The sequence below is a fragment of the Nomascus leucogenys genome, chromosome 7b, assembly GCF_006542625.1.
Source record: "Nomascus leucogenys isolate Asia chromosome 7b, Asia_NLE_v1, whole genome shotgun sequence".
NCBI lineage: Eukaryota > Metazoa > Chordata > Mammalia > Primates > Hylobatidae > Nomascus > Nomascus leucogenys.
The window spans coordinates 8,352,762-8,367,263 of record NC_044387.1 but is presented as its reverse complement, the minus strand read 5'-3'; the positions used below and the strand labels follow the sequence as shown (position 1 = coordinate 8,367,263).

Genomic DNA, 14,502 nt, shown 5'->3' with positions numbered 1-14,502 from the left:
AAAGATAGGACCCCAATCCCTTCTGGCTTATAGAGTTTCTGCTGAGAAATCTGCTGTTAATCTGATAGGTTTTCCATTGTAGGTTCCCTGATGCTTTTGCCTCATGGTTCTTAAGATCTTTCCCTTCATCTTGACTTTAGATAACCTGATGACTGTGTGCCTAGGTAATTATCTTTTTGCAATGAATTTTTCAGGTGTTCTTTGAGCTTCTTGTATTTAGATGTATAGATGTCTGGTGAGGGCAAGGAACTTTTCCTTGATTATTCCCTCAAATAAGCTTTCTAAATGTTTAGATTTCTCTTCTTCCTGAGGAATACCAATTATTCTTAGGTCTGGCTGTTTAACATAATCCCAAATTTCTTGGAAGCTTTGTTCATTTTTAAAAATTCTTTTTGGTTGGGTGCAGTGGCTCACGCCTGTAATCCCAGCACTTTGGGAGGCCGAGGCAGGCAGATCACAAGGTCAGGAGATCGAGACCGTCCTGGCTAACATGATGAAACCCTGTCTCTACTAAAAATACAAAAAATTAGCCAGGTGTGGTGGCGGGCGCCTGTAGTCCCAGCTACTTGGGAGGCTGAGGTAGGAGAATGGTATGAACCCAGGAGGCAGAGCTTGCAGTGAGCCGAGATCACGCCACTGCACTCCATCCAGCCTGGGCGACAGAGCGAGACTGTCTCAAAAAAAAAAAAAAAATTCTTTTTTGTTTGTCTTTGTCTTGTTGAGTTACTTCAAATGCTTTGTCTTCAAGCTCTGAAGTTCTTTCTTCTACTTGTTGGAGATAAATGCTCAGTGCCACAAAGTGAAACCAGCACTCAGGCAAAAGTTATCTCAGCAAGGCAATTTACTTCTGCAGAAGGGTGCTGCTTGTGTCAGTCACAATTGCAAGAGCACACTGAACACAGGAAAGCAGGGGTTTTTATTCCTAATGCAGTCCCTGCCTCTTTGTCATTCCTCCATGGGCTGTGGTTGGACTTGCACAACCTAAACTGACCCAATTGGCTATTTGTGAATACTTTACCAAATAAGGAAGGAAAGGGAAATGTGAGTTACAGTGGTGGGACGTGCGGTTTCAAAGGGAGGAAAGGGTGAAGAGCGGGTACCCAAGGGAACAGATGTGAGTTATTGATTAGGACTGACAGGAAAGTTGTTTACAGTTACAGTAACTAGGGGCAAGGAGGCATAGAGAACAAGAAAGTTGAGTTTGTGAACAAAGAACAAGGAAGTTAACAGGCTAAACCTTTGAAGAAGAATTTTATTGTATCCTACAGTTTCCCCCTTTTAATTTTTATAGTTCTTCCTCTTCAAACCTTTTTAAGATGTCTTGGCTTTGCTGTTTGACTTGATCGTCTGAAAGGAAAAGCTTATCTGAATAAGGTGGAGGAGAGCTAAGGGAGGTTTTAGTAAGTGCTATTTCTATAAGCCTTTGTACTAGCCCATGGATGCATGGTATGACACAACACCCAACAAGAATGAGTACACCTATTACAACTGCAAGAGAAGTAAGAATTGAGGCTATGATTCCTTTCCATTTACCAAACCACCTGTCTAGCCATCCTGAAGAAGGGTTATTGACTCCGGAATTTTTAGCCAATTCATTAGATAAAATGGTAAGTCCTTGTAAGGCTTTTGATAACTCCCATCTGGGGAAGTATGGTTCAGGATGAAGGTACTACATTGAGTTTTTTGTTTTTTTTTTTTTTGAGATGGAGTCTCGCTGTCACCCAGGCTGGAGTGCAGTGGCGCGATCTCAGCTCACTGCAGGCTCCGCCCCCTGGGGTTCACGCCATTCTCCTGCCTCAGCCTCCCGAGTAGCTGGGACTACAGGTGCCCGCCACCTCGCCCGGCTAATTTTTTGTATTTTTAGTAGAGATGGGGTTTCACCGTGTTAACCAGGATGGTCTTGATCTCCTGACCTCATGATCCACCCTCCTCGGCCTCCCAAAGTGCTGGGATTACAGGCGTGACGAGCCCGGCTGACACTGAGTTTTAATCATAACACAAACTCTCCCTTTTTCAGCCAATATCATGCCTAGGGCCATTCTGTTTTCCTAAGCCATCTGGCTAGTCGGCCCTAACTGCTCAGCTATTCCTTTGATAGCATCCCTGGTATAATTAATAAACTGCTGTTGGTTATAACTATTTTTATTAATAGTTACCCATGGAAATATTGATTCAAATCCTGCAGACTATTTGGTCCCGGGCTTTTAATTTATCAGGTACTCCCCATGGGACTCCAATTGCATCTAAATAAACTTGAGAGTCAAAAAACCTGTAAGGGGCTTCTCTTATTTTATGGTGTCGTGGCTTTTCTTTTTCTGGTTGATGAAATGCCAGGGTGAAAGGGATAGCCAATTGGACAAGAGTGCAAGTACCACTCCAGTTACTTGGCAGAGTGTCCAGTAAGGGTCCGCCACAATACCACCATACATCTGCTTGAGGATGACTAAGGGCAGACTGATGGGTAAGCTCTTGGAAAGGCTTAAGCTCACTGCATCCTGTTAAGCTTCCAAGGAACACCAAGTTTTCCCCTTGTTGTGAGAAACAGGAGGTGAAATTGATGTTGGGAGACGGAAGGTGGATGGCCCTCTGGGGCTGACCTGCAGGATGTTGAACTGTGGGATAGAGCAGAGAGAGAGTTTGGCATGATTGATTGCCCCAAGCTATAGAATCCTGGAAGAGAGCTACCATGCTGCCCATGCCTGGTTGACTGGGGGACTGTCCGAGTGGAAAGGGGTCAATCTGGGTCTCTGGCTGGCCGTGAGCACAAGCATAACAATTGCTTTTGTTTCATGTGCGGACAGAATATTTGATCCATTCCAACCAGGCATTTGCATCTTGATATTTTGTTTCAGTTGCTAAAGTTTGCCTTAGATCATTTACTTCTACAATATCTACTTTAGTCATATCATTGGGTGTGGAAGGTATGGCAGTCTGATTAGAAGAAGGCTTAGAAGGAGAAGAGAGGGAAGGAGGTGAAGAGGATGAGAGATTAATAAAACGCATTTCAAAAGACCCTATGAGGTCTGAGCCGCGTTGGTCCCTATGCCATAGAAGCGACTCAAAGTAGGTCTAGAGGGTTGGTAGAGGCCGGAGTGAGAGTAGAAATCTTCACTGGATTACATTGGTTGTAATGAAAATCGAGGGGAGGGGTGCTTCCTTTAGTAAAGTGAATGTATGGTTTTAAGTATATACAGCCACATGTTGATGAGGTCCAGCCTTGATACTCAGTTGTCCACAGAACATCATTCCAGCTATGGCAGACCTGTTTCCCTATATTTTCTGAGAAGAGTCTTGGTAGGAGGAGCCTCTTATTTTAAAGCGGCAGAGATATTTTTCTGAGGCTGAGAGTTGCCTTTGACTTTGGAGATCTCTACAGGGTATGACTAAACAGGCATCAAACATAATAACTTGGGGTGAGTTTGATTTAGTTACATTGATAACAAGGTGGTCAGCAACAGAATGAGGAAAGAAGAAAGAGTAGTAGAATAAATGAAAGAGAGTTAAACTTTTCTTAGCTTTAGTTTGAGAGGGTTTTCCCCTGGGATAATGGCCCATGACTCTGGAGGTGGCAGTGCTTTCTTGACTCGGGTGTGATGGGTCTATCCTTTTTCTGCTGTCTGGACTACAGTTTCAGTGGTTAGAAGCACCAGGTAAGGTCCTTCCCAGGCTGGCTCAAGTTTCTCCTCTTTTCAGCTCTTGATAAGGATGTGATCCCCAGGCTGATGTTGATGTACTGGGAACTCCAGAGGCAGAGCCTGTGCTAGGAGACCTTTGGTTTTAAGAAAAGAGAAAGTAGGGGAGAGACCAAGAATATAATTCCTGAGGAACTGGTCTTTTCGGAACATCAGCAGTGGAGTGTAAATAAGGCAATCCATAGAGCATCTCGTAAGGGGAAAGGCCAGTATCTTTTCGAGGAGCAGTTTGGATTCTTTTTTTTTTTTTTTTGGTTTTGTCAAATGTTTTATTGAGTGTAGATATCTGGAGTACTATAAAACATGCATTATCTGTAGATTCAAAAAGGAGCAAGCCACATTGTCCTCACTGTCAAATGTGTTAGGCTTGGCATACATGATGGAGATTAATGAAGTATCATGAGAGTAATATGGTTCCCGAAAAGCTTCTACAATTTGGAGTAGGGTCTTAATCACGTGAGAAGCAAAGATGTTCACATTTAGTGAACTTGCATTTCATTGAGGGGGGAGAGGGTACACAGCATTTTAATTTTAAAACAAATAAAAATAATTTGTCAAAGATTTCCATCTCCCCAACTTTATTTGTCCCATTGGTTTTCAGAAATTTTAATTTTTAAAAAATCAGATGCCTTTTGGAAGTTGTATGTTTATCTGAGCAATAACTAAATTTTATTTCTTCTTCAGTTGTTGAGGTGTGTTAAATTTGAAGAAGATAGTATCTCCATCTTCAACAATATAATTTCTGCCTTGTTGTCTGTACTTTCCAGCAGCCTTGACTGCATTTTCAGAACCTTCCTCTTTAAAATCGTCGTATTTCACTACTTCAGCCATAATGAATCCCTTTTCAAAATCTGTGTGAATCTTTCCTGCAGCCTGAGGAGCCTTTGTCCCTTTCCTGATGGTCCATGCACGCACTTCATCTGGGCCTGCAGTGAAAAAGTATTCTAGTTGGAGTGCTGCAAACCCAGCCTTAATGATCTTTGGCAAAGCACTTTGTGTCATGTTCGCTTCCAGATACTGCTGTCTCTCCTCAGCACTCAATTCTTGCAACTTGAGTTCCAAGGCCCCACTAAAAGGAATGACCAAGGCACCTGGGTCATACTTGTCCACCCACTCTTTAATTTTTATCAACCATTTGTTTTTCTTTCTAATGTAGTCTTTTTCAGAAAGATTAACCAAGTAGACCATTGGTTTTGAAGTCAAAAATAAATGTTTATTCAACACTTCAATCTCTTTGTCATTCCAATCATGATAGAAGGGAACAGGTTTCTTTTGATCTATAACCCAGGATTTTACTTTGCACGTTATATCATATTCAGGTTTTAGTTTTTTATCTCCTCCTCTCACAGCCACCTTTTCTAGTTTATCTATAATGGGCCCAATCATTTCCTCATCTTTAAGCTGAAGCTCTTCATGTATTATTTCTATATCTCGAATAGGATCTACACTTTCTTCAACATGCGTGATATCATCATCTTCAAAAGCACGTGTTAGATGAAAATGCCATCACAAGCACTAAAATGAGATAAAAAAGCATTCCCCAGGCCCTGCCCATTGTGAGCTCCTTTCACAAGGCCAGCAATATCCACTACATTTAGAAAGGCAGGAATTTTGCTTGCTGGTTTGTGATATTGGCAAAGAAAGTCAAACCTTTCATCTGGCACAGGTACTCTGCTCTCATTAGGATCAATAGTGCAGAATGGGAAGTTTTCTGCTGAAGCCTGACTATTGGTTAATATATTGAAGAAAGTAAATTTCCCAACATTTGGCAATCCAACAATACCAATTTTCAGTGAGGTTCCAAATCTTCCAATGATTGGGGGTGGTTTAATTCCATCACCTCCCTTTTTAGGGGGCATCGTGCTCAGCCTGGGCTATGACACAGGGTCCCAGTAGCAGCGAGAGAAAGGTCCTGCCGCCGGAGGCGGGGAGGAAGGAGGAGAGAATGCAGGCCTGGCCGTTCCGCCGAGTGGCATGCTGCACGACGGCGGCAACAGCGGTGGAACTGCAGTTTGGGTTCTTAACAAGGCAATAGGAAGACATTTGGTCCATGGCAACCGAATCTATAGAACTAACTTGGTTAAATGGTTCTTTAAGGTCTGATTCATCCTTTCTACTCTCCCTGATGAAGGTGGGTGCCAAGGAGTATGATATTTCCATCTAATGTCTAGCGCTTAGGATAGCTTTTTAATGATATGTGCTATGAAATAGGTTTCACTGTCTGAGTCAATATTTTCTATTAGCCCAAACCTGGGCACTATATTTTTAATTAATGCTTTAACTACATGATTGGCCATTTCATTTGAAAAGGGAATAGCTTCGACCCAGTGAGTGAGGTGATCTGCCATTACTAAGTACTTTAGGCGACCGATTGGGGGCATTTCAGTGTAGTCAGTTTGAACACTTTGGAATGGTCTTAGCCCTGAATCCCTCCCCGCCCAGGGATGATTTCTTTATGACTTGTTTGTTGGTTTCCTTACATATTAAGCAACTATCCGTAACCTGTTTGGCTAGGGTATACACCCATAAACCCTGAGAACTGTGTCACACATGGCTTGGGGTCCCCAGTGGGTCCCTTGATGCAGGTGGGTAGGATTTCTCTCATGAGGGGTTTGAATAGCATTTCTCTTTGATCTGGTAACACCCATTTTCCTTCTGAGTTTTCTTTGGCTCCATTTTTATTAATTTTTCCTTTTCTGCAGCAGACAAGGTAGGGGTTGTAGTAGGGGGAGGAAGACAAGGGGTTAAGTGAAAGATGGGTGTTTCAGATGAAATGGCAGCCTGTTTAGCCACTTGATCTGCAAGGTTATTTCCCTGACTTGTAAAGGAAAAGTCGTTTTGGTGTCCGGGGACATGTACAATGGCTATTTCTTCTGGCAACTGGAGATTGTTTAAAACATGGACGATTAGCTCTTCGTGGGTAAGATATTTTGGCCTTTAGTTTTTTGTTTGTTTTTTGGTGTTTTTTTGAGACGGAGTCTTGCTCTGTCACCCAGGCTAGAGTGCAGTGGCACGATCTCAGCTCACTGCAAGCTCCACCTCCCAGGTTCACGCCATTCTCCTGCCTCAGCCTCCCGAGTAGCTGGGACTACAGGCTCCCACTACCACGCCTGACTAATTTTTTTGTATTTTTAGTAGAGACGGGGTTTCACCTTGTTAGCCAGGATGGTCTTGATCTCCTGACCTCATGATCCACCTGCCTCAGCCTCCCAAAGTGCTAGGATTACAGGCATGAGCCACCGTGCCTGGCCTGGCCTTTAGTATTAATAAGACCTTGCTCAGCCCAAATTTTTCCAAATATATGAGCTACTCCAAAAATGTACTTAGAATCAGTATGAATAGTTCCTTCCTTGCTCTGTAAGTGTTTTAAAACCTGGCTGAGTGCAAATAGTTCACACACTTTGGCAGACCAACTATTGGGCAACCTTCCTGACTCTATTTCTTCAAGAGTTTCTCCATCAATTACTGAATACCCATTGTGTTTTTCTCCTTTAATTGCTTGGGATCAACCATCTATAAATAAGTGTCACGCCATTTTGAAAGGGGTCTCTCTTAGATCCGGCCTGACCTTTGTTCGATAGTCAATTAGATCTAGACATAGGTGTTCTCTTTTTAGATTTGGGTCCCCTGTTAAGAAACCTCTCGGATTGAGTGAATTATCAGTAGTCAAGGTTAAATCATCTTTTTAGTAAAATAGCCTCATATTTTAAGATTCTGGAGTCAGTGAGCCACCTTCCTGCTTTTTTATTTAAAATAGCTCTAACTTGGTGGGGTGTGCTTACAGTCAATTTCCCCCCAAAGGTTAATTTTCTACTTTCTTCAACTAATACTGCTGTAGCTGCAACGGATTGGATGCACTGAGGCTACCCACAGGTGACTGGGTCTAAAATTTTTGATAGGAAGGCTATGGGCTGCTGGTGACCACCATGTTCTTGAGTAAGCACCCCTAAAGCTACCCCGTTATTTACATTAACAAAAAGATGAAATGGCTTTTCTAGGGAAGGTAAGGCTAAGACAGGGGCAGTTATGAGTTTGTATTTCAGCTCTTCAACCTGATTGACTTCCTCAGAAGTCCACAGGAGACGGTCCAGTTTCCACTGGGTAAGCTTTTCATATAAAAGTTTACTTTTTAGGGCATATGAGTCAATCCATAAGCGTCAATATCCAACTAATCCTAGAAATTTTCCGAGTTATTGCTTAGTTTGAGGCAAGGGTAAGGACACGATGCCTTCAACTCGTTCAGTTCCTATCCTTTGCTTACCTGCACTTATTAAGTGGCCTAAATATTTAACTTCAGGCTCCACATACTGAAGCTTTCCCTTTAAGAACCATAACCCCTCAAACTCCAGATGGTTAAGGATATGTGTAGAGAAGCCAGCTACCTTCTCTACGTCTTCAACAGATATGAGAATATCATCCATGTAATGGAGCAGGCATATTTGCTTTGGGATGACAACTTTTTCTAACACTTGTTCTAAAATTTGACCAAAAAGGTTTGGAGAGTCTGTAAACCCCTGAGGTAAAACTGTCCATCAATAGTGTTGTTTTCGCCCTGAATGGGGATCCTCCCACTCAAAAGCAAATATGTCTCGGCTGTCTTCAGCCAAGGGGCATGCCCAGAAGGCATCTTTTAAATCTATTACTGTAAACCACTGATGGTTATATGGAATTTTGCTGAGAATGGTATATGGATTGGGGACAACAGGATGGTTAGTTTGGACTATTTGATGGCTCTAAGATCTTGTACCAAGTCGGTATGACCCATCTAATTTCTTGACTGGCAATATTAGAGTGTTATACAGGGACATACAGGGTTCAAGGAGCCCATCTTTAATAAGACTTTCAATTATAGGCTTTAATCTTATCCTACCCTCTAGGGGTTTGGGGTATTGTTTCCTCCTTACTACTTCCCCGGGGGTTCTTAACTTGATGTGGATTGGAGGGATTCAGAGTTTCTCCCGGTTTCCTTCCCTTGACCAGACACTAGGATTAATGTATTTTTCATCTGTGGTGGTGAGTAGGTTTAATGAGGTAAAGAATCCTTTAGGACCAACTTGTAAGCCTATGCCTAATTCTAGCATTAAGTCTCTTCCTAGGCCGGGCGCGGTGGCTCACGCTTGTAATCCCAGCACTTTGGGAGGCCGAGGCGGGCGGATCACGAGGTCAGGAGATCGAGACCACGGTGAAACCCCGTCTCTACTAAAAATACAAAAAATTAGCTGGGCATGGTGGCGGGCGCCTGTAGTCCCAGCTACTCGGAGAGGCTGAGGCAGGAGAATGGCGTGAACCCGGGAGGCGGAGCTTGCAGTGAGCTGAGATTGCGCCACTGCACTCCAGCCTGGGTGACAAAGCAAGACTCCGTCTCAAAAAAAAAAAAAAAAAAAAAGTCTCTTCCTAATAGATTAGTTTCTGCCTCAGGGATCAACAAAAATTGGATATGAGTCAACCAATCTTGGTATTTAACTTCTGTACTTTCTAAGATTTTTGCTTTAAATCCTTCTCCTTTTACCCCAGAGACTAAAAGTTCTTCTGAAGAGCAGGCAGTGTTGGATGAGGGGAAGCAAACGGAGGAGCGAGCCACTCCTGAATTGACTAAAAGGTGATAAGCTCATGTTTGGTTCCCACCTGTAAATTTATCAAGGGCTCTTGGTGGGACTCGAGGTAAACAGAGCCCCTGACCCCCCTATTCTTCCTCAAAAGTCATGAGTTAAAGGGCTTCTTTCTCCTTTTCCAGTTTGGGACATTCTCTTTTGAAGTGGCCTGCCCTTCCGCATTTACAGCACCTATCCTGTCCCTCTTCTCTCTCAGTTCTGGGATTCTTCAACTTTGCCCCCCCCCCCCCGCCCCAAATTCTTCAGAGGGTCTGGTAGACAAGTGCCTGGGTCCTCTAGAAGAAGGCTTGGGTCCTTTAAATGAGGGTCTGGACCTTTTATAGTTTCTGGCCCCCTGGAAGCTTTGTTTAGAAGCGTGTGGGTTTGGGGCCACCTGCTGGAAAGTGGATAACATGAGTTTTGCCTTTTGTTTTTGCTTCTCTCCTCACGTACATTTTTTTGAGCTTCTCTGAGAAGTTAACTTAGAGGTTGGTTTTCCCAGTCTTCTAATTTTTGTAACTTTTTTGAAATATCTGGCCAACTTTTAGTGACAAAATGGAGCTTTAACACTCCCTGTCCAAAGGGATCTTCCAAATTTAGGCCTGCATATTGTCTCATTTGGTCCTTTATTCTTGTCTAGAAATTTTATAGGCCCCTCATCTTTTTCCTATTGTATATCAAATGCTTTAGAGAGGTTTTGGGTTCAGGGTACTGATTCCCTAATTCCCTTTATTATCATTTCCCTTAGGTCTTGCATATTTTCATGGTGAGCTGCATTAATATTGTCCCACCGGGGGTCTTGGATGGGAAACTTTTGATCTGCGTTGGGAATATTTTGACCAGGAGGGTGTTCATGTTCCCAAATTGCCATAGCAGCCCTACAGATCATGCTTCTTTCCTCCCCTGAAAAGAGGATGCCTAAGATGGACATTAACTCGACCCAAGTGTACAACTGAGGTCCCAAGAATTGATCAACCTGATCTGTCACCCAATAAGGTCATCCCATAACGGCTTAAGTTCCTTCTTCAAACTTCAGACCTCTGAACTGGTTAAGGGAGCATTCACAAAACTAATAGCCCCCCTGTCCCTGTGGCACCTCTTTTAAGGGGAAGAGAGTTGGGGCTGACTCCTTAGATGTGGAGGGAAATGGGAAATTTTGGATATCTTTTTTACATTGTTCTACCTTACGTTGGAGTCCTTTTAGGGAGGGGTACTTAGGCTGAGAAGGAACAGGCTAATGGGATGGTGATTCCCAAGAATCAGGATTGTAAGGAGGAGGAATAACATGAGCAGGAGGATCTGGAGCAGGAACGGGGACAGCAGCTGCTACCTGAGGGGAAAGGTTAGGGGCACTGAGCATGGGGGAAGATGGTCTAGAGGATCCCATGTGCTGGAGTCTTTAGGCATGGGGACTGGCTTTTCTGACTCTTCATTTTGAGGTGCTAGATTGAGTTTTTCCCTAGTTGTCTTTAAGGGAAAGAGGAGGACAGGTCCCTGCCTCCAACAAAGAGCATAGGTCAGTTCTTCTTGAGAAACTGGACTTTTATCATTTACACATTGAATTAGAAGTTGATACATCACATCCTTGTTCAACCCATACTTTGGCCTAAAGATTGAGGGTTTGAGGATGGGTCCCTGAGTCCAAATAAAACAGCAATATTTTGTCATTTGTTGCTTTTTCTTATGTTTAATTCTCTCATTATCTTTCCAATATTTTAACATGAGACATAGGGGACTAACAGCGGGAATATCTTTATTGCTATCTTTATCCTTTTTACTCTGTGTCCTGCTTGGGGTATTTCCCATGTTGGGTCCTAGTTAGGCTCAATCCCTCATACTAGAGATTTATTGCCTATCCTTTTCTGGAGGCTTATTGAGGCTCAGTCCCTCATACTAGATATTTCTATCCTTTAGCCCCACCTGCTGGAGGTTCCTTGCACCCTTCTTTTGCTTTGTCCACTCTGGTCACTTCCCAGAGGGGAATTTAGGTCCCTCCTAGCATTGGCATGCCAGTATAAACCCCATGGCAGGATCTGTCCTAAGCCGTATGAGGTGACCGTGGAACCTCAGATAGGACACACTCACTCTGCACAGCAGTAGTGCTTAGTACCATTCACATAAGCAGCACCGCAAGCAGTAATGCTTGTGATCATTCACACACACTTTCAACCTCCAGAATATCGTGACCACCAAGGAAATGCTTTGTCACCCCTGTGACGTTTCTTACCTTGATCTGTGCAGAAAGTTACCTGGTCACCATGGTGTTGCAAGCCTTTTTTTCCCCACATTGCTGAGAGTCCAGGTTTATTCATCACGCCGGGTGGGTTCCAATCCCTCACCCTGAGGCCACCGCAACGAGGCAGTGGGATGCGTCTCCTTATGAGAGGTGACCAGAGACCCCTTCCCCAGAGGAGAATGGGAATCCTGGATGAGCCCCAGATTTGTTGGAGATAAATGCTCAGTGCTGCAAAGTGAAACCAGCACTGAGGCGAAAGTTTTCTCAGCAAGGCAATTTACTTCTGCAGAAGGGTGCTGCTTGTGTCAATCATGATTGCAAGAGCACACCAAACAAAGGAAAGCAGGGGTTTTTATTCCTAACGCAATCCCTCCCTCTGTGTCACTCCTTCATGGGCTGTGGTTGGACTGCACAATCTAAACTGACCCGATTGGCTATTTGTGAATACTTTCCCAAATAAGGAACGGAAGGTAAATGTGAGTTACAGTGGTGGGACGTGCGGTTTTGAAGGGAGGAATGGGTGAAGAGTGGATAACCAAGGGAACAGATGTGAGTTATTGATTAGAACTGACAGGAAGGGCCAGGCGCAGCGGCTCACGCTTGTAACCCCAGCACTTTGGGAGGCCGAGGCGGGCGGATCACGAGGTCAGGAGATCGAGACCACAGTGAAACCCCGTCTCTACTAAAAATACAAAAAAATTAGCCGGGCGTGGTGGTGGGCACCTGTAGTCCCAGCTACTCAAAGAGGCTGAGGCAGGAGAACGGCGTAAACCCGGGAGGCGGAGCTTGCAGTGAGCCGAGATCGCGCCACTGCACTCCAGCCTGGGTGACAGAGCGAGACTCCGTCTCAAAAAAAAAAAAAAAAAAAAAAAAACTGACAGGAAGGTTGTTTACAGTTACAGTAACTAGGGACAAGGAGGCATAGAGAACAAGAAAGTTGAGTTTGAGAACAAAGAACAAGGAAGTTAACAGGCTAAACCTTTGAAGAGGAATTTTATTGTATCCTACATACTTGTTCTAGTCTGTTGTTGACACTTTCCAGTGCATTTTGTATTTCTCTAAGTGTTTTGTCTTTCTCTAAGCGAGGTTATCAGGTCTTTTTCTTGGAGGAGGTTTAGAGGAGGAAAGGAGAGAGAATGAGTCCTAAAGGAGAGAAGAGGAGTAGAAGGGGCATGCCAAGTAGAAAAGGTTGCAGAAAAGGTAGGCTTGGGGCAAAAAGATAATTTTCACCTGCTTGGGTGGTTTACTGAGGGCAGCCTTTTAGGCCTGCTTACCAAAGAGGCCAACCTTGATGATGCTAGAAATTTGCAGATAATCCGTTTACCAGATCAGTGTCAGGCAGCTTATCCACCTCCTCTTGGGCTCTACGACCAAACCCGACAAGAGCACTGAGGCCCAGCTAAGTCTGGGAGTTCAGTGCACAGGCCTCCCCTTTTGCACAGAGAGTGGTGTTTGCAGAAATTGTGATTTTTTTTTCTTTATAATATCTATTTCTCTGGAGAATTTTTCATCCACAGCCTGTATTTTTTGTTGTTTTCTTTTTCTTTTTTTTTTTTTTTTGAGACTCTGAGCACTCTGTTGCTCAGAGTGCAGTGGTGCAATCTCAGCTCACTGCAACCTCTGGCTCCTGGGTTCAAGCAATCCCCCTGCCTCAATCTCCCAAGTAGCTGGTATTACAGGCACGCACCACCATGCCTGGCTAATTTTTGTATTTTTAGTAGAGATGGGGTTTCACTATGTTGGCCAGGCTGGTCTCAAACTCCTGACCTCAAGTGATCAACCTGCCTCAGCCTTCCAAAGTGCTGGCTTTACAGGTGTGAGCCACTGCACCCGGCCAATCCATAGCCAATATTGTTTTTTAAATTTCTTTGTTTTCACTTTTCTCTGGTCTCTCCTTGAGTAGTTTAATAATCAACCGTCTGAATTGTTTATCTGGCAATTCAGAGATTTCTTCTTGATTTGGATTCATTGCTGGGGAGCCAGTATGGTCTTTTGGAGGTGTTATAGAACCTTGTTTTGTCATATTACAATTTTTCTGATTTCTTCTCACTTGGGTAGACTCAGGGGAAAATTCTGGAACTCAGGGGCTACTGTTCAGATTCTTTTGTCCCACAAAGTGACCCCTTGATGTGATGAATTCTTACTTCCCCTAGGGATGGAGCTTCCTGAGAGCCAGACTGCAGTGATTGCTATTGCTCTTCTGGGTCCATCCACCAAGTGGGGCTACCAGGTTCCAGGCTGGTGCTGAGGAATGTCTGCAAAGAGTCCTGTGATGTGATCCGTCTTTAGCTCTCCTGGCCATGGATACCAGCACCTGCTCTGGTGGAGGTGGGAAGGGAGTAAAGTAGACTGTGAGTGTGAGAGTCCTTGCTTGTAGTTTTGTTTACTGTGCTGGCTTTCTCAAATGCTGGTTATGCTAGCAGTGAAGTTGTCACGTGGACAGACTCAGGAGCTCTGGTTAGCCAGGATGTTGCAGGCAGTGGAATTAGCTGTTGTTTCTCATTTCTTGGAGCAGGGTTATTATGTTGTGAGTTGCTGTAATGTCCTGACTTGGTTGGCCTCCAGCCAGGAGGTGACGCTTTCAAGAGAACACCAGCTGCAATACTGGAAGGGGGATATAAGCTTGCCCTAAGTTGGCCAGGATAAGTATTAGGATTTCTCAGGTGATGGACAGGGCCATAAAGCTCCCAAGAGTTTATGGCTTTTGTGATCAGCTACCAGGGTGGGTAGAGAAATACCATCAGGTTGGGGCAGGGTTAGGTGAGTCTGAGCTCAGATTCTTTCCAGGAATCTTTCTGTTACTGATTTCTAATTTTTAATTCCACAGTGGTTGAAGGACATACTTGAGATAAATTTAAAATCCATTGAGATTTGTTTTGTGGTCCAGAATATGGCCTATCTTGGTGAATGTTTCATGTGTATGTGAAACTGAGGCATCCATCCCTCAGTTTCAACCACCCATAGATTTGTAATTATTGTTACA

At 43.8% G+C, this 14,502-nt stretch overlaps 1 protein-coding gene and 1 pseudogene across 3 annotated transcripts in view; one reads left to right on the top strand and one right to left on the bottom strand.

Annotated features, from left to right (window-relative positions):
• Nucleotides 1-14,502, top strand: part of LOC100579716 — a 47,301-nt gene that overhangs the window by 12,705 nt on the left and 20,094 nt on the right. The window lies entirely within an intron of this gene.
• LOC100607816 lies at nucleotides 4,243-5,664 on the bottom strand (annotated as a pseudogene). Its single transcript, XR_121704.4, has one exon. The product of XR_121704.4 is annotated as an obg-like ATPase 1 pseudogene (transcript).